General features: G+C 53.4%; 1 protein-coding gene across 2 annotated transcripts in view; it reads left to right on the top strand.

Moving 5' to 3' along the window:
- Positions 1–9,967: 9,967 nt before the first annotated feature.
- Positions 9,968–19,605, top strand: part of LOC142912390 (gap junction gamma-1 protein-like) — a 34,299-nt gene continuing 24,661 nt past the window's right edge. Inside the window, exons 1-2 of one of the 2 annotated variants that reach the window (XM_076060559.1) lie at positions 9,968–10,048; positions 10,363–10,428. The gene's annotated coding sequence lies outside the window, so the exon portion shown is untranslated. Of the gene's footprint in view, positions 10,049–10,092; positions 10,192–10,362; positions 10,429–19,605 lie in introns of those variants that run through there. The other variant, XM_076060560.1, reaches the window with a different exon arrangement.

The following is a 19,605-nucleotide window of genomic DNA, read 5'->3' as shown; positions in this document are numbered from 1 at the left end:
GTTTGGCCGGATTGAGGGGGCTAAGCGGGCGCGGCACGGGCTAGAGAAGAGATGGAGTGATGTGGTACAGGAGGACGTGGAGCTGAGTGGACTTGCCGATGACTGGTACCAGCGGTGTCAAGATCGGCCTCTGTGGAGGAGGCTCGTGAAGGATGCTACTGGGCAGTTGGAGGCAGTCGCCCTCCAACAACAACGGAGGGCGGAGGAGCGACGCTCACAACAGCGAGCGGAGCGCCGGGTGGCTAAAGCACAGCAGGTTGGCACAGTAGGGGGCACAGGTGGTGCATCAGCCAGTCATCTCAGTCAGTCGACCCGTGGCACCTGGGTCTGCCCCGTGACCTCCTGCCAGCGGGCGTTCGACACTTCACGTGGCCTCAGGGTGCACATAGCCTGGCACAAGCGTCGTGGTGACGTCACCGCCACTTAGTGGCGAATGGCGGTTGTTGTTGTTGTTGTACCTGTGTATGTGTGTACCTGTGTGTGTGTACCTGTGTGTGTACACTATGTGTGTGTGTGTTGTGGGGGCTACCGTCCCCCGCTTTACCCACCGACTCCCCCGTTTCACTCACACCGCTACCCCCCCGGCTGCTGTCAGGTCCAGACTACCGACCCCTAATGCCTCGCCCCCCTGTACCTCTGCCTGGGATGTCGACCGCGTTTGCGTAGCTTAATTAGCGGCTCGTATGCTTTGCGCTCGCGATGCGCTACCCTGTTCAACGGCGGCGTGTCGCGGTGAGCGCGCTCGCAAAGTAAAACCCCGTCCTGCACGGGAATAAACAGGCGCGGCGCGCCCCCGTGGGATTCCCTCCCACCCACGCTCCACGCGCTTAAGCCAAAACAAACACGCCGCGATTACTTTGCTCCGATTTAACGGGCTGTTTACACAGCTGCGTATTCGCACACGCCAGGCGCTTAATTCGCTATTAGACAATTGCGCGAGTGCGCGCCCGCCACCCCGTCACACAGGCGCGCAAGCGTAAAGCGCTACTGTAGGCTATTGCGCAGGTACACGAGCGCTGGGCACCGCCGAAGATATTCGTGTAGGTACGCGCGCGCTGAACAATACAGTAAACGACCGTACAGGTACGGACACTAAGCACGTTCTACTCCCTTATTCGCTGCAAACAGCCGCGTATGCGCACGAACACACAACACTCTGTACACACTCGTACCGATATGCGAACACCAAACACTTCGTCTCCCTCCTCGCACTCACAGTGACCACGAAACAGCTTTATCCTATTAGTGGTTTTATTCCCCGCGAGTATCGAACTAGACTGTGTGTGTCAGTACGGACCAGCAGGACCGGTCTAACCTATTTCGCTACTCCCTGATACTTAATGGACCTGTCTGCCCTCTATTTTCTCTCCGAATTTCGTCCCTTTGTCTTACCTCTCTCCCTCGTACTTACGGTCCGACCTCGCAGCGATGGAGGTCGCGGATAGATGATGCTGTAAACAGAATCTGGCTGTTCTCTGCCCCGTCTCACGGACGTGCGAGTAACAGTCAGGTGACGGCTCCCCGATCCCTCCCTCCTGTTGATCTCCAGTCAAATAAAAATGGCCCCGTGCCTCCCCAAAGCGTCCCTTTTTATGCTCCTTTCAAAGCCCTCGCACCGCCCATCCGCGGTGCATCGCGGGTCAGGCCGTTAATCCGCGGTGCATCATGGGTAGGGCCATTATTCCGCGGTGCATCATGGGTAGGGCCGTTAATCCGCGGTGCATCATGGGTAGAGACGCTAGCCCGCGGTGCACCATGGGTAGAGACGCTTAACCCACGCTGCCCCGCTCCCCACCTGTCTGCTGGTCCGTGTGTGTCTTGGGCATCTCCTCACTGCAGTTCTCAGTGGGTTCGCCGTGGTCATTTAATTCTAAGTTAAGCCACGGCGCCAAGTGCCATTTGGCCTGGGGGGGGGGGGGGGGGGTGCCTGCCAATTCCCTGACCCTGAGAAACCGTGGAGCACCCCCACGAGGGGGCCTCTCGGGTAAAAACTCAGGGCAGGTGCCCCCCTCCCCTCCCCATGAGGCCCTACTTGAGTGTGTGTGTGTTTAGGTGGGGGGGGGGGGAGGGTGGCGGGGGAAGTGCTGTGATGGGAGCCGGGTGGCTTCTCGTCGCAGCAGCACAGCGACGGGCCCGGTTTCAACGGAGCGGCTTCGCTGTTGTGGCACCACATAGCCCCCCGAGGTGCCAGTCCCCGTCCCGGGTTGACTGGAGCACCTCGCCTGGGTTGCTCCCACGAGGTAGCGCCGCGGGGTCCGCGGGACTCGTCCAGTCCTCGTGGCCGGCCTCGGGGGTGGTGGCTCCGTCTCCCGGAGTTCGGGCGGCGGTCTCCTCCTCCGCTCCAGCGGTTTTCCTTGGTCCTTGGCACCTGCGGGCTGGGAGACAAACTCGGGGGCGGTAGGATTTAGGGGCCGTCGTCCCCGTCCTCCCTGGCCCGGGTCAGGACCCCCCGGGGCCCGGGGCTCCGTGGGGCCCATATACCGTGCGAGGCCCCCGGGTATGGGGGGTGTGGGGACCCAGGGGTTTCGGGGTACTCGAGCGGCGGGGTTCTCCTTCGCTGGGGACGCCCTCCATGGTTTTAGTTGCCGGACGTTGACCACCATCTCCCGGCCTCTCTCCCCCCCCTGAATCAGTACCGTCCAGGGGGAGATCTGTCGTCCCACGGTCCAGGGTCCCCGCCAGTAGGTGGTTAGCTTCCCCGCCTGCCCGGCCCCGACGCGAGGGGTGTGCAGCCATACCTTAGAGCCCGCCGAGTAGAAAGGGGGCTCCATTCGGGGTCGGGTCCCCTGCTCCTGCCTCTGGTGTGCGGCCTCGCCTTGCGGGTAGGCCCGGCCCCTCGCTCCTCGTAGGGTCTCCATCAGATGCTCCACGGGGCGGCTCCCTTCCTCCCATTGCGGCGGAGGGACACCGAACAGCAGATCTGTGGGTAGGCGAGACTGACGACCAAACATCATTAGGAACGGGGTCTGTCCCGTAGATGTGTGTACCGTGGTGGTGTAGGCGAACAGAGCATAGGGGAGGTGTTCGTCCCAGTCCCGTTGATTCGCGGCCGCCATGCGTTTAAGCTTCCTGGCTAGAGTCTGGTTCATCCTCTCTACCATCCCATTTGCATGGGGGTGGTACGCCGTAGTTCGGTCCTTCTGGATCCCGAACTCCCGGCACAGCGCCTGGAATAGCTCTGCCTCGAACTCACTACCCTGGTCGGTAATGACTCGTTCGGGGATCCCGTGCTTCAGTACGCAGTGTTCCACGAACGCTCGGGCCACTACGAGGTCTGTCTCATCGGGGATGGCCACCGCTATGGGATAGCGTGTGAAGTACTCCACCGCTACGAGAATATATCGGTTGCCCCGGTGGGATCGCGGGAATGGCCCTTGCAGGTCAATCCCAACCAGTTGATTCGTTCGACTGATGCGGAACGATCTCAGGGGTACCTGGTATCGCGCTGGTTTCGGCCCGCATTGCTAGCACACGCGGCAGCCCTGTACCCAGGCGGCCACATCTTGTGCTAACTTGGGCCAGAGATACTGGCGACGCAGGGTTTCACGAGTGCGCCGTTCCCCGTCATGGCCCCCGAGCGGGTGGTCGTGCACCAGTCTTAGCAGCTGGGGTCGCACCTGGGCGGGAACACAGTTGCACCCCGGCTGGCCGGCCTCGGTTAACTCCCGTACCACCCCGTTCTGCACACACAACCGGGCATACAAACCGCTCCAGGGCCCTGGTAGGGTGCTCTTCTCCTCCCGCAGGGCCGCTTCCACCGCCGCCAGATCCGGATCCGGCTGCTGGGTCTGCCTCAGCTGCTCGTCGTTCAGGCTCGGGAAGGCGCAGCCGACGTCCTCCTGGATCCGTCCGATCGGGGCGGATAGGTCCGCTGGGTCCTGAGTCGTGGGCCCTGCGCTTGCCGGGCGGTCGACTGGGTCCGCGCCTCCACCTGTGGGGGTCTGTGGCGCATACCGCACTCTCTCTCGCCGGGGGGGGGGTTAGGCTCAGCGGGTTCCCGGGGGTCCGTTGCCTGTCGGCAACGTCCCCCCATGAAGCACGGGCAGGCCTCCTCCGCCCTCGTCTTGGCACACACCGCGGGTCGCCGTGATAAGGCATCCGCGTTTGCATGCGTCCGTCCCGCCCGGTACTCGATTTGCAGGTTGTACTCCTGCAGCTGCGCCAGCCATCGGGCCATCTGCCCCCGCGGTTCCTTGAAGGTGAGGAGGAACTGCAGAGCATAATGGTCCGTGTGCACCCGACATTTCCTGCCGTACAAATACGGCCGAAACTGTTTACACGCGAAGATCACAGCGTACAATTCCTGACGGGTCACACAGTAGTTCAGCTCGGCCCCGCTCAGGCTCTGGCTGGCGTACGCAATAACCCATTCCATCCCTTCGTGCACCTGCGACAACACCACACCCAGCCCGCTGCTGCAGGCGTCAGTGTCCAAAATAAAGTCGGTGGTAAAATCGGGGAAAGCCAGGGTGGGGGTGTGGGTGAGGTGGTCTTTGAGGGTGGTGAAGGCCGTCTGGCAGGCCTCCGTCCACTGATAGGGGTTCTTAGGGGAAGTGAGTTGGGTGAGGGGGCGTGCAATCTCGCTGAATCCCTTTACAAATCGACGATAATAGGTGGCGAGCCCCAAAAATGATCTTATCTCTGTCAGGTTTTTTGGCTGTGGCCAATCCACTACGGCGCGTACCTTGTCCGGATCGGTGCGCACCCCTGCCTCGCTGACGCGATGTCCGAGGTACCCCACCTCGCGCTGTGCGATGTAGCACTTACGGGGCTTGAGCTTGAGATGAGCCGCTCGCAGTCGCTGGAACACCTCCCGTAACCTGGACCAGTGCTCAGACAGAGATCTACTGAAAACGATCACATCATCCAGGTAAATCAGGCATTGTTCCCACTGCAAGCCCCGCATCACCAACTCCATCAGCTACTGGAACATCGCGGGCGCGTTGGTGAGCCCGAACAGGAGTACTCGAAACTCGAATAGTCCCATCGGGGTGGTGAATGCGGTTTTCGGCCGATCCTCCTCCGTCATCTCCACCTGCCAGTACCCGGACGCGAGATCGAGGGTGGAAAAATACCGCGCTCCGGCGAGGCTGTCAAAGGTGTCGTCGATGCGCGGTATGGGAAAGGCGTCGCCGAGGGTGACTGCGTTTAATTTGCGGTAATCGACGCAAAACCGGGTTGACCCGTCCTTTTTCATTACTAGTACCACCGGGGCAGACCAGGGGCTCGCCGAGGGCTGAATTATGTTATCGCGGAGCATGTCCCCGACCGCCTCTTTGATCTGGGTGCGTTCGGGTGCGCCCACGCGGTACGCGGGGAGTTTTATGGGTCGGGCGGCACCGGTGTCGATTTGGTGCTTAACGAGATCTGTGCGACCCACGTCCGAATCGTGTTCGCTGAACACGTCGGCGTACTCCCGCAGTAACCCGCGTAGCTGATCGGCCTCTCCCTTAGGTAAATCTGCCCAAGGTACGTGTAACGCGTCAAGCAGGGGAACGACCTCAGCGTGGGGAGTCGGGCCGACTCGCCAGGCCAGGTCCTGGTGGTCTTCGGGGCGACCGGGGTCCTCCGCCCAGAGTGCGAATACCGAGTCGTTGGAGTGGCGCGCGTGTAGGGGGTGCACGGTGGCTACTGTGGTGCGCCATCGCAGTATTGCCGGGGTGCCGTGGGGGTTAAACACACGCAATCGGCCCCCATCGGCGTTTACCAACGTGGCTGATCCCACAACCCCATATCGTTTTGCCAACTCCGGGTGAGGAGTTAGCATTACCTCCCCCGATGGTCGGTGCGCGGGGTCGGTGGAGGGTGTCGCCACAGGCACCAGCATCTCGGCGAGCGGCCCGATGGTGACGGCCGTCGTCAGGGTAGCGGCCACGGGTGTGAAGCGGGGGCGATTCGGCTCCCGTCCCAGGCATGGAATCCGTTCCCTGCTGCCTTCCACGGTGGCGCATCGCTGGCGGGGCTGCACGTTGAGCCCCAGCTTTTCCAGGAGGTCGGTACCTGCGATACACTTGTGCCACAGCACACTCGAGACGTAGAACTCCTGGGTGCACACCTGGTGGCCTATGCGGACCTCCAGGGTGGCCCTCCCCAGGAGCCCCATTCCGGCTCCGCTCGCCGTGTGCAGTGCGCGGTCCGGGGCCTGCAGGTGGCTCACGTCGACCCCGATCGCGCTGCAGTGCGCCGCGCTCACAAGCGAGGCCACCACCCCCGTGTCCAGCAGGATCCGGGTACACATTCTGTTGACCTGCCCTTCCACCAGCGACGTGGCCCCCGTGATTCCTGCCACCAGCTCCCGTAGCCAGTCGCCAGGAGTCACCGTGTCCACGGGCGTTGTCGCTGGAACCTGTGTGAAGATCACTCGCTCGCCATTATTCCCATTGTCGTCGATATGTGTTGGGACCGCGTCGATTGCACCCCTAGGTGGTCCATTCTCTAGGGGGGCGTTGGCGTTTAACCCTTCGGCATATCTAGCGCGGGCGATCTGAGGGCAGTCTCTCACGAGATGCCCCTGACGGCCGCACATATAACATGCCTGGGGGGGGGGGGGGGGGTGGTGGCTCCGTAGTGGGCACCCTGCCCGCTTCCTCTACCCCCAGTGCGCCGCTGCCCAGACTCTGCTTCTAGTCGGGATACCCTCCCAGCTAGCCCCCCCACCGTGGAGCGCAGCTCCCCCATCTCGAACTGGATGGTCTCGACGGAGGCCTGCAGCTTGGTCTCAACGGAGGACTGCAGCTTGGTCATATCTCGGCCCATTTTGTGCTCCATCCTCCCGATGCTGGCCTGTATATCCCATCCGGGTACTGTCACCCGGGGTCTCGGGGGCTCCCTTGCCCATCCCCTTGTCGCGAAGGCGAGCTCCTCCTCCTCCTCGTCGGAGAGTAAGCTCGCCATGGCGCACTCCCGTCCCCGCCCTCGGGGCTGCGTGCGCTCACCGGAGAGCTTCTCACATTTACGCGCGCGCTCGACAAGGGTGTCGAAGGGGAGGCGCGCCCCGTCTACATTTGGTTTCCACCACGGGGTACGCACCAAATATCGCTGTACCTTCCCGGCGGCGAGGTCATCAATTATTTTCGCCTCATACTCCGGGTGCGCGATCTGGGTTAGTGCGCGCACGTCCTCGGCATAATCTCGCAAATCCTCACCGGGTTGGCGGCGGCGCGCCTCTAAGGCCGCCTGCGCCTCCTCCTCATCATACGTGCCGAAGCGTAGTTCAAGCCGGCGCATTAATTCCCCCCACTGGGTTTGTGCGCTTGCGGGCAAAGCCTCTACAAAGTCGGCTGCCAGCCCATCCAAGTGCATCTCCAGCTGCTGCAACGTCTCCGCGTCCGTCCAGCCATTAAAATTATTTGCACCTCTGATGCTGCGGGAAAACAATTTCCATGACGGAATCCCCTTGCCCGTGAACGTGCATTTTATCTTAGCCTGGGGTGGGGCGCCTCTCTCCCTTGGAGGTGCGGGGGATCGTATCACCTTTGACACCATAATGTGGGGGTCGTCGGCCCCCGGGATCTCCCCTGCCTGCGACCCTGCAGTACCGACGCCCCCAGACTCTCCACTAGTGTGGGAGCTGCCGCCGCTGCGCTCCTCACCGGGCGGGGAAGGGTCGCCGAGCTCCTGTTCCCCTCCCTGGGCTGTCCCCTCCCCGAGTCCGGGTTTCCTGCCGGTAAGGCATCACTCTTGACCGCCCTGAGACCTGCTAGCGCTTCGCCGGCACTCGACGCTCCCCACCCGCGCAGTCCCACGCACCAATCACACGTGGGTAACAGGGGGTTAGAGGTCGGAGGGCAAGTGACGTCACTCGTACCCACGCCGCCGATTGGGGGGATTGGATTAAATTGATTTAAAGGGGCTACGCGATGGGCACGCGTGCGGGATGGGTATCCGCTCGCAACGTGGGAGTCCGCAGCCGAGGGTTTTTAGCGCACACACCCCACGCGGCGCCGCTCCACACACGCGGCGACCACCGCTAACAGCAAGCGCACCCACGCTTCCACTCTCTTTCCACACACTCGCGAGACCCATACTAGGCTCATATTCACTCGCGGGCCCCAACCATACACGACACTGCAAGCGGACACACGCTCCCACGCTCTTCCCACACACCCGCAAAAACCACACCAGTCCGTTATTGAATCGCCGACGATTTATTCCACCGGGTCAGCCAGCCCTTATTTAACTGAGTCAGTCGGGATTAGCAGGGCAGGACCAATCTATCTCTCGATAGTTGGCACTATACTCTACATATCCTTCTCCACTTAACCCTCTCAGGCTTTTTAAGCTAAGACCCAACTCCCTCTTTCTCTCTCACTCTTACTCACGGTTCGTCACTACTGTCGGCTGGTCCTCGCTGCACGTCAATACGTCTCACGGACGTTCGAGTGGCTGGACTGGGGAGTTGACGGGCCGGGAGTTGACTCGAGCAGCAAGAGACCTCTTGCCCTCGCCCTGACCCGCTTTATTCTTTCTACATCAAAGGGGCTACCTGGTGCCGACTCGCTGGCCAATCAGCTCGCTGGGATCCCTCGCCAATCGGTACGCCCACCTGTATTCCAGCATCCCCGGGCCGCTGCTTTCAGCGACGTCCGCATCTAAATTTACCTGCTCAGCGGCCATCCAACCAGAGGGCGACCCTGCTTTCCCGCCGCTCGTGGCTCCGCCCTCCCGCCCTCCCCCTACCTGCCCTGCCGACCCGTGTGCGTGAGGTGCGCACTAACCGCGGTGGCGGGGCAGCCCCGCCGTGAACATGTCATTTCCACTCAAGTCACGGCGCCACGGTGTGTGTTAGCGTCGGAGGAGACCGTCTAATTCCCTGGCCGCAGGAAACCGTGAAGATTATCCCTTTACGAGGGCTTCTGGGTGAAAACCTGTCAGCCAGGGTGTCTCCCCAAGCGCTCTAATTGTGGGGGGAATGCGTGCGTGTGTGTTCCGGTGGGGGGGGGGGGTGAGGTGGAAGCAGCGTCGGCCTCGCTGCTGGGGGGCGGCGAGATCGCAGGTGGGCCACCCGCCGATCGGCTCCGTGGCGGCGGTATCACATACACACACAGAGACCCTACACACACTCAGTGTACACACACACAGTGTATACACACACAGTGTACACACACACAGTGTACACACACACATAGTGTACACACAGACACAGTGTACACACACAGTGTACACACACACAGTGTACACACAGTGTACACACACACACAGTGTACACACACACAGTGTACACACACACACAGTGTACACACACACACAGAGTGTACACACACACAGTGTATACACACACATTGTGTACACACACACAGTGTACACACACACACAGTGTACACACACACAGTGTACACACACAGTGTACACACACACACATTGTGTACACACACACAGTGTACACACACACACAGTGTACACACACACAGTGTACACACACAGTGTACACACACACACACAGTGTACACACACACAGTGTACACACACACAGTGTACACACACACAGTGTACACACACACAGTGTATACACAGTATACACAATAATGTCCACGTTGTTGTTGTAGCTGAGCCCACACACCCAAGGGAGGGAGCAATGGAAAATGAATCTAAATCAACTTAAACTCCAATCCCGCTCTGTGACGTCACCTCGCAGCAATACTTCATTGGGTGAAACACAAGGGGGAGGTGTACCTCGCTAGTGATGTCATGTCACCAAGGTATTCACCCGCCCACCGCGCTCTTGAGCGTGACGTCACCTCCGTTTGGGTCACTGCCGATATCGTTCCAGTGCCAATCCTTATTTGGGCAAAGCTACGCCCAGTGACTGGCGGCTCATTAACATAATGTATTCGTTAAAGCCGTCGCGAGTTTATTGCGACGGGTTCAGCACTCAGACGTAACGGACGGCACATTAACATAATTTATTCACTCTCTAGTTTATTTAGTTAAGGAGCCGCTCATTGTGGGAGGAGCGTGTCTCGTACCACGGAAGTGATGTCATGTCACCTGCTACCGCGTGACATCACGATGTAACAGGAAGTTATCGCTTCCTGCACTGAAATCCGAGGTGAGAAATTCTCATTGCGATTGTGGTTGTTGTGGTGGTGGTTGTGGTGGTTGTTGTTGTTGTTGTTTACCAAGGTAGAGCCTCGCTCTCTCTCCCGTAGGGATGTCAGTTGAGTAGCAGCGAGCATGGGAATCGATGTCCAGGTTGGAACTTTACAACGCGGGGCCTAGCCACGCGGGGCCTTGCCTCCTGCCCTCGCCTGATTGCGTTTACTTTAATTATCTCGCTTAAGTTTAATTTGTCTTCACCCGACTCGCCACTTTGTAACTTTGTTTTATTGTAAATATTCACGCAGTTTTTATTATTTTCACCAGGCCAAGCCCGCTTGAGCTGCTATACCGCTCTTGTTATCAGAAGCGACCTGCCCACAACAACACAAGGTGAGGCTTTGTCAACGTGTGTGAATGTTTTGACTTAAAACTTTGGTGACTGCAGGAATTAATATTATTGGTTCTTTTGGTAAAGTCACGTAGATAGAAAATACAATTAAAATGAAAGTAAAATAAAAAATTGAAAATAAGCAAAAAACCCACGACGTTTCGATCGCAACACAAGTGGTCTTTATCTTATTGAATTTAATCTGTTGTTTTTATTTTCTATCTACGTGACTTTACCGAAAGAACCAACAATACGTGCGTCAATGTCTATCGGTCAAAGATGCTAAGCGCGTGCCGCTGTTGACTCTGAATGTGTGGAGGGGAACACCTTCACCACGGGGAGAGAGAGACAGAGACACGGATAGCCTCGGCTATGTTGATTGATCCTCGATTCACAAAACAGATAATACTTTGCAGCGGTTATCCGGAGCGAAACATTTCATTTTATTTTAGGCCACTGAATAGCAGTGGCAAGCTAGGGTGTACAACTCCTCTAGAGCAGTTTTGAGTGAAGATCTCATTGGTAGCGATTCAAGTTGCAGTTTATTGGCAGTAGCATTCCAGACCCTGGGGGCATCAATAGCAAAGGCCCTTCCTCCGGTTTTTGTACGGCAATAGGGAATGTGAAGCCGGTAGATGAGCAAAGACCCGAGGTCAAAATTTGTTCAAATGTGTTCTTTTAAACAGAGAGGAGATCCAGCAGCAGGTAGTCTGCGGATAGTTTTGGGTTCTCCAGCTCATGGTGCGAACCCCTCGCCCACAACAGGGGGGGAAGGGAGGGGAATGAGGAGGGAGGAGCCGGAAGTGAGGGGGGGCGGGGTCTGAAGTGAGGGGCGAGGGGGGGGGCGGAGGTGAGGGAGGTGACGGGGGGGGAGAGGAGGGCCGGAAGCGAGGGGGGAGGGGCATAAGTGAGGGGAGGGGCCGGGGGGAGGGTCCAAAGTGAGGACGAAGGAGGGGCCGGATGTGGAGGGGGGGGCCGGATGTGGGGGAGGGGCGGATGTGGAGGGGGTGAAGTGAGGTGGAGGGGCTAGAAGTGAGGGGGAGGGGCTGGAAGGTGACGTCCTAGCCAGGTGCTGCCCCTGTCTCTCATCTCTCTGCGTCATCTCCCAGCTGCTCGGGACGTCTCCTGCGCTCCCGGGCGCTCCAACAGAGGTCTGACTCCACCACCCTTCCCTCTCTCTCTGCGCTGTCTCCCACGCAGCCGCTGCCGTCTTTGTCTCCCCTTTGCTGCTGTGGCCCCGGCCCCGAGATCTGTGTTTGTGTGCGTGCGAGCGGACGCCTAAACAGCTAGAGAAGAGATGGAGCGCTGTAGATGTAGATGCCACTGGTTCTTCATATTCTACAGATCTGGATGCCACTGGCTCTACACGTTCTGTAGATGTAGACGCCAATGGTTCTTCGTGTTCTGCAGATGTAGATGCCACTGGTTCTTCACGTTGTACAGATGTAGATGCCACTAGTTCTTCACGTTCTACAGATGTAGATGCCACTGGTTCTTCATGTTCTGCAGATCTAGATGCCACTGGTTCTTCATGTTCTGCAGATGTAGATGCCACTGGTTCTTCACGTTCTGCACATGTAGATGTCACTAGTTCTTCACGTTCTGCAGATGTAGATGCCACTGGTTCTTCACGTTCAGTAGACGTAGATGCCACTCGTTCTTCACGTTCTGTAGATGTAGATGCCACTGGTTGTTCACATTCTGTAGATGTAAATGCCACTGTTTCGTCATGTTCTGCAGATGTAGATGCAACTGGTTCGTCATGTTCTGCAGATGTAGATGCCACTGGTTCTTCACGTTCTGCAGATGTAGATTCCACTGGCTCTTCACGTTCTGTAGATGTAGATGCAACTGGTTCTTCACGTGCTGCAGATGTAGATGCAACTGGTTTTTCACGTTCTGCAGATCTAGATGCCACTGGTTCTTCATGTTCTGCAGATCTAGATGCCACTGGTTCTACAGGTTCTGCATATCTAGATGCCACTGGTTCTTCGTGTTCTGCAGATGTAGATGCCACTAGTTTCACGTTCTGCAGATGTAGATGCCACTGGTTCTTCATGTTCTACAGATGTAGATGCCACTGGTTCTTCATTTTCTGCAGATCTAAATGCTACTGGTTCTTCATGTTCTGCAGATCTAGATGCCACTGGTTCTTCATGTTCTGTAGATATAGATGCCACTGGTTCTTCACGTTCTGCAGATGTAGATGTCACTAGTTCTTCACGTTCTGCAGATGTAGATGCCACTGGTTCTTCACGTTCAGTAGACGTAGATGCCACTCGTTCTTCACGTTCTGTAGATGTAGATGCCACTAGTTGTTCACATTCTGTAGATGTAAATGCCACTGTTTCTTCATGTTCTGCAGATGTATATGCAACTGGTTCGTCATGTTCTGCAGATGTAGATTCCACTGGCTCTTCACGTCCTGTAGATGTAGATGCAACTGGTTCTTCACGTGCTGCAGATGTAGATGCCACTGATTCTTCATGTTCTGCAGATCTAGATGCTACTGGTTCTTCATGTTCTGCAGATCTAGGTGCCACTGGTTCTACACGTTCTGCAGATGTAGATGCCACTAGTTCTTTACGTTCTGCAGATGTAGATGCCACTGGTTCTTCACGTTCTACAGATGTAGATGCCACTGGTTCTTCATTTTCTGCAAATCTAAATGCTACTGGTTCTTCATGTTCTGCAGTTCTAGAAGCCACTGGCTCTTCATGTTCTGTAGATGTAGATGCCACTGGTTCTTCACGTTCTGCAGATGTAGATGCCACTAGTTCTTCACGTTCTGCAGATGTAGATGCCACTGGTTCTTCACGTTCAGTAGATGTAGATGCCACTGGTTCTTCACGTTCTGCAGATGTAGATGCAACTGGTTCTTCACGTTCTGCAGATCTAGATGCTACTGGTTCTTCATGTTCTGCAGATCTAGATGCCACTGGTTCTACACGTTCTGCAGATGTAGATGCCACTAGTTCTTCACGTTCTGCAGATGTAGATGCCACTGGTTCTTCACGTTCTACAGATGTAGATGCAACTGGCTCTTCATGTTCTGTAGATGTAGATGCCACTGGTTCTTCACGTTCTGCAGATGTAGATGCCACTAGTTCTTCACGTTCTGCAGATGTAGATGCCACTGGTTCTTCACGTTCAGTAGATGTAGATGCCACTGGTTCTTCACGTTCTGCAGATGTAGATGCAACTGGTTCTTCACGTTCTGCAGATGTAGATTCCACTGGCTCTTCATGTTCTGTAGATGTAGATGCAACTGGTTCTTCACGTGCTGCAGATGTAGATGCCATTGATTCTTCATGTTCTGCAGATCTAGATGCTACTGGTTCTTCATGTTCTGCAGATCTAGATGCCACTGGTTCTTCACGTTCTGCAGATGTAGATGCCGCTGATTACTCATGTTCTGCAGATCTAAATGCTGCTGGTTCTTCATGTTCTGCAGATCTAGATGTCACTGGTTCTTCACGTTCTGCAGATGTAGATTCCACTGGCTCTTCATGTTCTGTAGATGTAGATGCAACTGGTTCTTCACGTGCTGCAGATGTAGATGCCATTGATTCTTCATGTTCTGCAGATCTAGATGCTACTGGTTCTTCATGTTCTGCAGATCTAGATGCCACTGGTTCTTCACGTTCTGCAGATGTAGATGCCGCTGATTACTCATGTTCTGCAGATCTAAATGCTGCTGGTTCTTCATGTTCTGCAGATCTAGATGTCACTGGTTCTTCACGTTCTGCAGATGTAGATGTCACTAGTTCTTCACGTTCTGCAGATGTAGATGCAACTGGTTCTTCACGTTCTGCAGATGCAGATGCCACTGGTTCTTCACATTTTGTAGACGTAGATGCCACTGGTTCTTCACATTCAGTAGATGTAGATGCCACTGGTTCTTCGCGTTCTGTAGATGTAAATGCCACTGGTTCTTCACATTCTGCAGATGTAGATGCAACTGGTTCTTCACGTTCTGCAGATGTAGATGCCACTGGCTCTTCACGTTCTCTAGATATAGATGCAACTGGTTCTTTACGTTCTGCAGATGGAGATGCCACTGATTCTTCACGTTCTGTAGATGTAGATGCCACTGGTTCTTTACGTTCTGCAGATGTAGATGCCACTGGTTCTTCGCATTCTGCAGATGTAGATGCAACTGGTTCTTCACGTTCTGTAGATGTAGATGCCACTGGTTCTTCACATTCTGCAGATGTAGATGCCACTGGTTTTTCAAGTTCGCAGATGTAGATGCCACTGATTGATAATTGTTTTTTTACCCTTTTATCTGGCAACAAAACTGACACCTTTTTTACAAGGAGTCATGTTTACATTGACCACAATACCTGCCGTCGGAACGCAAACAAAAAACAACTCTGATAATGTATGCACTGTCCTTGAAATTGATTGGTCCACACCTGAGACAGCTTTCTTTAGAGCCTCGTCTCACATGGTGTTGGACCAGAAGACGCCAAAAGGCACACAACTCAAAGACAATGCACCATCAGAGTATTTGAGCTCGGGGTAAGCATTTACACCATTGGAAACCTCATTTGCCAGTAACAAAATATGATAATTGGTTTTTTACCCTTTATTCTGGCAACAAAACTGACACCTTTTTTACAAGGAGTCATGTTTACATTGACCACAATGCCTTGCGGTCGGAACGCAAACAAAAAACAACAACTCTGATAATGTATTGGTCCAACACCATGTGAGACGAGGCTATAAAGAAACCTGTCTCAGGTGTGGACCAATCAATTTCAAGGACAGTGCATAGATTATCAGAGTTGTTTTTTGTTTGCGTTCCGACCGCAGGCATTGTGGTCAATGTAAACATGACTGCTTGTAAAAAAGGTGTCAGTTTTGTTGTCAGATAAAAGGGTAAAAACACAATTATCATATTTTGTTACTGGCAAATGAGGTTTCCATTGATGCCACTGATTCTTCACGTTCTGTAGATGTAGATGCCACTGGTTCTCCACGTTCTGCAGATGTAGATGCCACTGGTTTTTCACGTTCTGCAGATGTAGATGCCACTGGTTCTTCACGTTCTTCAGATGTAGATGCCACTGGTTCTTCACGTTCTGCAGATGTATATGCAACTGGTTCTTCACGTTTTGCAGATGTAGATGCCACTAGTTCATCATGTTCTGCAGATGTAGATGCCACTGGTTCTTCGTGTTCTGCAGATGTAGATGTAACTGGTTCTTCACGTTCTGCAGATGTAGATGCCACTGGTTCTTCACGTTCAGTAGACGTAGATACCACTGGTTCTTTGCGTTCTGCAGATGTAGATGCCACTGGTTCTTCACGTTCTGCATATGTAGATGTCACTGGTTCTTCGCATTCTGCAGGCGATGATGCCACTGGTTCTTCACATTCTGCAGATGTAGATGCCATTGGTTCTTCACGTTCTACAGATGTAGATGCCACTGGTTCTTCACGTTCTGCAGATGTAGATGCCACTGGTTCTTCATGTTCTGTAGATGTAGATGCAACTGGTTCTTCACGTTCTGCAGGTGTAGATGCCACTGGTTCTTCACGTTCTGTAGATGTAGATGCAACTGGTTCTTCACGTTCTGCAGATGTAGATGCAACTGGTTCTTCACGTTCTGCAGATGTAGACGCCACTGGTTCATCATGTTCTGCAGATGTAGATGCCACTGGTTCTTCGTGTTCTGCAGATTTAGATGCCACTGGTTCTTCATGTTCTGCAGATGTAGATGCAACTGGTTCTTCACGTTCTGCAGATGCAGATGCAACTGGTTCTTCACGTTCTGCAGATGTAGATGCCACTGGTTCTACATGTTCTGTAGATGTAGATGCCACTGGTTCTTCACGTTCTGTAGATGTAGATGCAACAGGTTCTTTACGTTCTGTAGATGTAGATGCAACAGGTTCTTCACGTTCTGCAGATGTAGATGCCATTCTGCAGATGTAGATCCCACTGGTTCTTCGTGTTCTGTAGATGTAGATGCAACTGGTTATTCACGTTCTGCAGATGTCACTGATTCTTCGCGTTCTGCAGACGCAGATGCCACTGGTTCTTTGCGTTCTGTAGATGTAGATGCCAATGGTTATTCACTTTTTGTAGATGTAGATGCCACTGGTTCTTCACATTCTGCAGATGTAGATGCCATTGGTCCTTCACGTTCTACAGATGTAGATGCCACGGGTTCTTCACGTTCTGCAGATGTAGATGCCACTGGTTCTTCACGTTCTGGAGATGTAGATGCCATTGGTGCTTTACGTTCTGCAGATGTTGATGCCACTGGTTCTTCACGTTCTGTTGATGTAGATGCCACTGGTTCTTCCCGTTCTGCAGATGTTGATGCCACTGGTTCTTCGCATTCTGCAGATGTAGATGCCACTGGTTCTACATGTTCTGTAGATGTAGATGCCACTGGTTCTTCACGTTCTATAGATGTAGATGCAACAGGTTCTTTACGTTCTGTAGATGTAGATGCAACAGGTTCTTCACGTTCTGCAGATGTAGATGCCATTCTGCAGATGTAGATCCCACTGGTTCTTCGTGTTCTGTAGATGTAGATGCAACTGGTTATTCACGTTCTGCAGATGTAGATGTCACTGGTTCTTCGCGTTCTGCAGACGCAGATGCTACTGGTTCTTTGCGTTCTGTAGATGTAGATGCCAATGGTTATTCACTTTTTGTAGATGTAGATGCCACTGGTTCTTCACATTCTGCAGATGTAGATGCCATTGGTTCTTCACGTTCTGCAGATGTAGATGCCACTGGTTCTTCACGTTCTGGAGATGTAGATGCCATTGGTGCTTCACGTTCTGCAGATGTTGATGCCTCTGGTTCTTCACGTTCTGTTGATGTAGATGCCACTGGTTCTTCCCGTTCTGCAGATGTAGATGCCACTGTTCATCACGTTCTGCAGATGTAGATGCCACTGGTTCTTCACGTTCTGCAGATGTAGATGCCATTGGTTCTTCACGTTCAGTAGACGTAGATGCCACTGGTTTTTCACGTTCTGCAGATGTACATGCCACTGGTTCTTTACGTTCTGTAGATGTAGATTCAACTGGTTCTTCACGTTCTGCAGATGTAGATGCCACTGGATCTTCACGTTCTGCAGATGTAGATGCCACTGGTTCTTCACGTGCTGCAGATGTAGATGCAACTGGTTTTTCACGTTCTGCAGATCTAGATGCCACTGGTTCTTCATGTTCTGCAGATCTAGATGCCACTGGTTCTACAGGTTCTGCATATCTAGATGCCACTGGTTCTTCGTGTTCTGCAGATGTAGATGCCACTAGTTTCACGTTCTGCAGATGTAGATGCCACTGGTTCTTCATGTTCTACAGATGTAGATGCCACTGGTTCTTCATTTTCTGCAGATCTAAATGCTACTGGTTCTTCATGTTCTGCAGATCTAGATGCCACTGGTTCTTCATGTTCTGTAGATGTAGATGCCACTGGTTCTTCACGTTCTGCAGATGTAGATGTCACTAGTTCTTCACGTTCTGCAGATGTAGATGCCACTGGTTCTTCACGTTCAGTAGACGTAGATGCCACTCGTTCTTCACGTTCTGTAGATGTAGATGCCACTAGTTGTTCACATTCTGTAGATGTAAATGCCACTGTTTCTTCATGTTCTGCAGATGTATATGCAACTGGTTCGTCATGTTCTACAGATGTAGATTCCACTGGCTCTTCACGTCCTGTAGATGTAGATGCAACTGGTTCTTCACGTGCTGCAGATGTAGATGCCACTGATTCTTCATGTTCTGCAGATCTAGATGCTACTGGTTCTTCATGTTCTGCAGATCTAGGTGCCACTGGTTCTACACGTTCTGCAGATGTAGATGCCACTAGTTCTTTACGTTCTGCAGATGTAGATGCCACTGGTTCTTCACGTTCTACAGATGTAGATGCCACTGGTTCTTCATTTTCTGCAAATCTAAATGCTACTGGTTCTTCATGTTCTGCAGTTCTAGAAGCCACTGGCTCTTCATGTTCTGTAGATGTAGATGCCACTGGTTCTTCACGTTCTGCAGATGTAGATGCCACTAGTTCTTCACGTTCTGCAGATGTAGATGCCACTGGTTCTTCACGTTCAGTAGATGTAGATGCCACTGGTTCTTCACGTTCTGCAGATGTAGATGCAACTGGTTCTTCACGTTCTGCAGATGTAGATTCCACTGGCTCTTCATGTTCTGTAGATGTAGATGCAACTGGTTCTTCACGTGCTGCAGATGTAGATGCCATTGATTCTTCATGTTCTGCAGATCTAGATGCTACTGGTTCTTCATGTTCTGCAGATCTAGATGCCACTGGTTCTACACGTTCTGCAGATGTAGATGCCACTAGTTCTTCACGTTCTGCAGATGTAGATGCCACTGGTTCTTCACGTTCTACAGATGTAGATGCAACTGGCTCTTCATGTTCTGTAGATGTAGATGCCACTGGTTCTTCACGTTCTGCAGATGTAGATGCCACTAGTTCTTCACGTTCTGCAGATGTAGATGCCACTGGTTCTTCACGTTCAGTAGATGTAGATGCCACTGGTTCTTCACGTTCTGCAGATGTAGATGCAACTGGTTCTTCACGTTCTGCAGATGTAGATTCCACTGGCTCTTCATGTTCTGTAGATGTAGATGCAACTGGTTCTTCACGTGCTGCAGATGTAGATGCCATTGATTCTTCATGTTCTGCAGATCTAGATGCTACTGGTTCTTCATGTTCTGCAGATCTAGATGCCACTGGTTCTTCACGTTCTGCAGATGTAGATGCCGCTGATTACTCATGTTCTGCAGATCTAAATGCTGCTGGTTCTTCATGTTCTGCAGATCTAGATGTCACTGGTTCTTCACGTTCTGCAGATGTAGATGTCACTAGTTCTTCACGTTCTGCAGATGTAGATGCAACTGGTTCTTCACGTTCTGCAGATGCAGATGCCACTGGTTCTTCACATTTTGTAGACGTAGATGCCACTGGTTCTTCACATTCAGTAGATGTAGATGCCACTGGTTCTTCGCGTTCTGTAGATGTAAATGCCACTGGTTCTTCACATTCTGCAGATGTAGATGCAACTGGTTCTTCACGTTCTGCAGATGTAGATGCCACTGGCTCTTCACGTTCTCTAGATATAGATGCAACTGGTTCTTTACGTTCTGCAGATGGAGATGCCACTGATTCTTCACGTTCT

This window comes from Petromyzon marinus, unplaced genomic scaffold (genome assembly GCF_048934315.1).
Source record: "Petromyzon marinus isolate PM22_M1 ecotype Great Lakes invasive population unplaced genomic scaffold, UKy_Petmar_22M1.pri1.0 PM_G_Scaffold_20, whole genome shotgun sequence".
Taxonomy (NCBI): domain Eukaryota; kingdom Metazoa; phylum Chordata; class Hyperoartia; order Petromyzontiformes; family Petromyzontidae; genus Petromyzon; species Petromyzon marinus.
The sequence above is the reverse complement of the archived record's forward strand: the minus strand, read 5'-3'. Positions and strand labels throughout refer to the sequence as shown.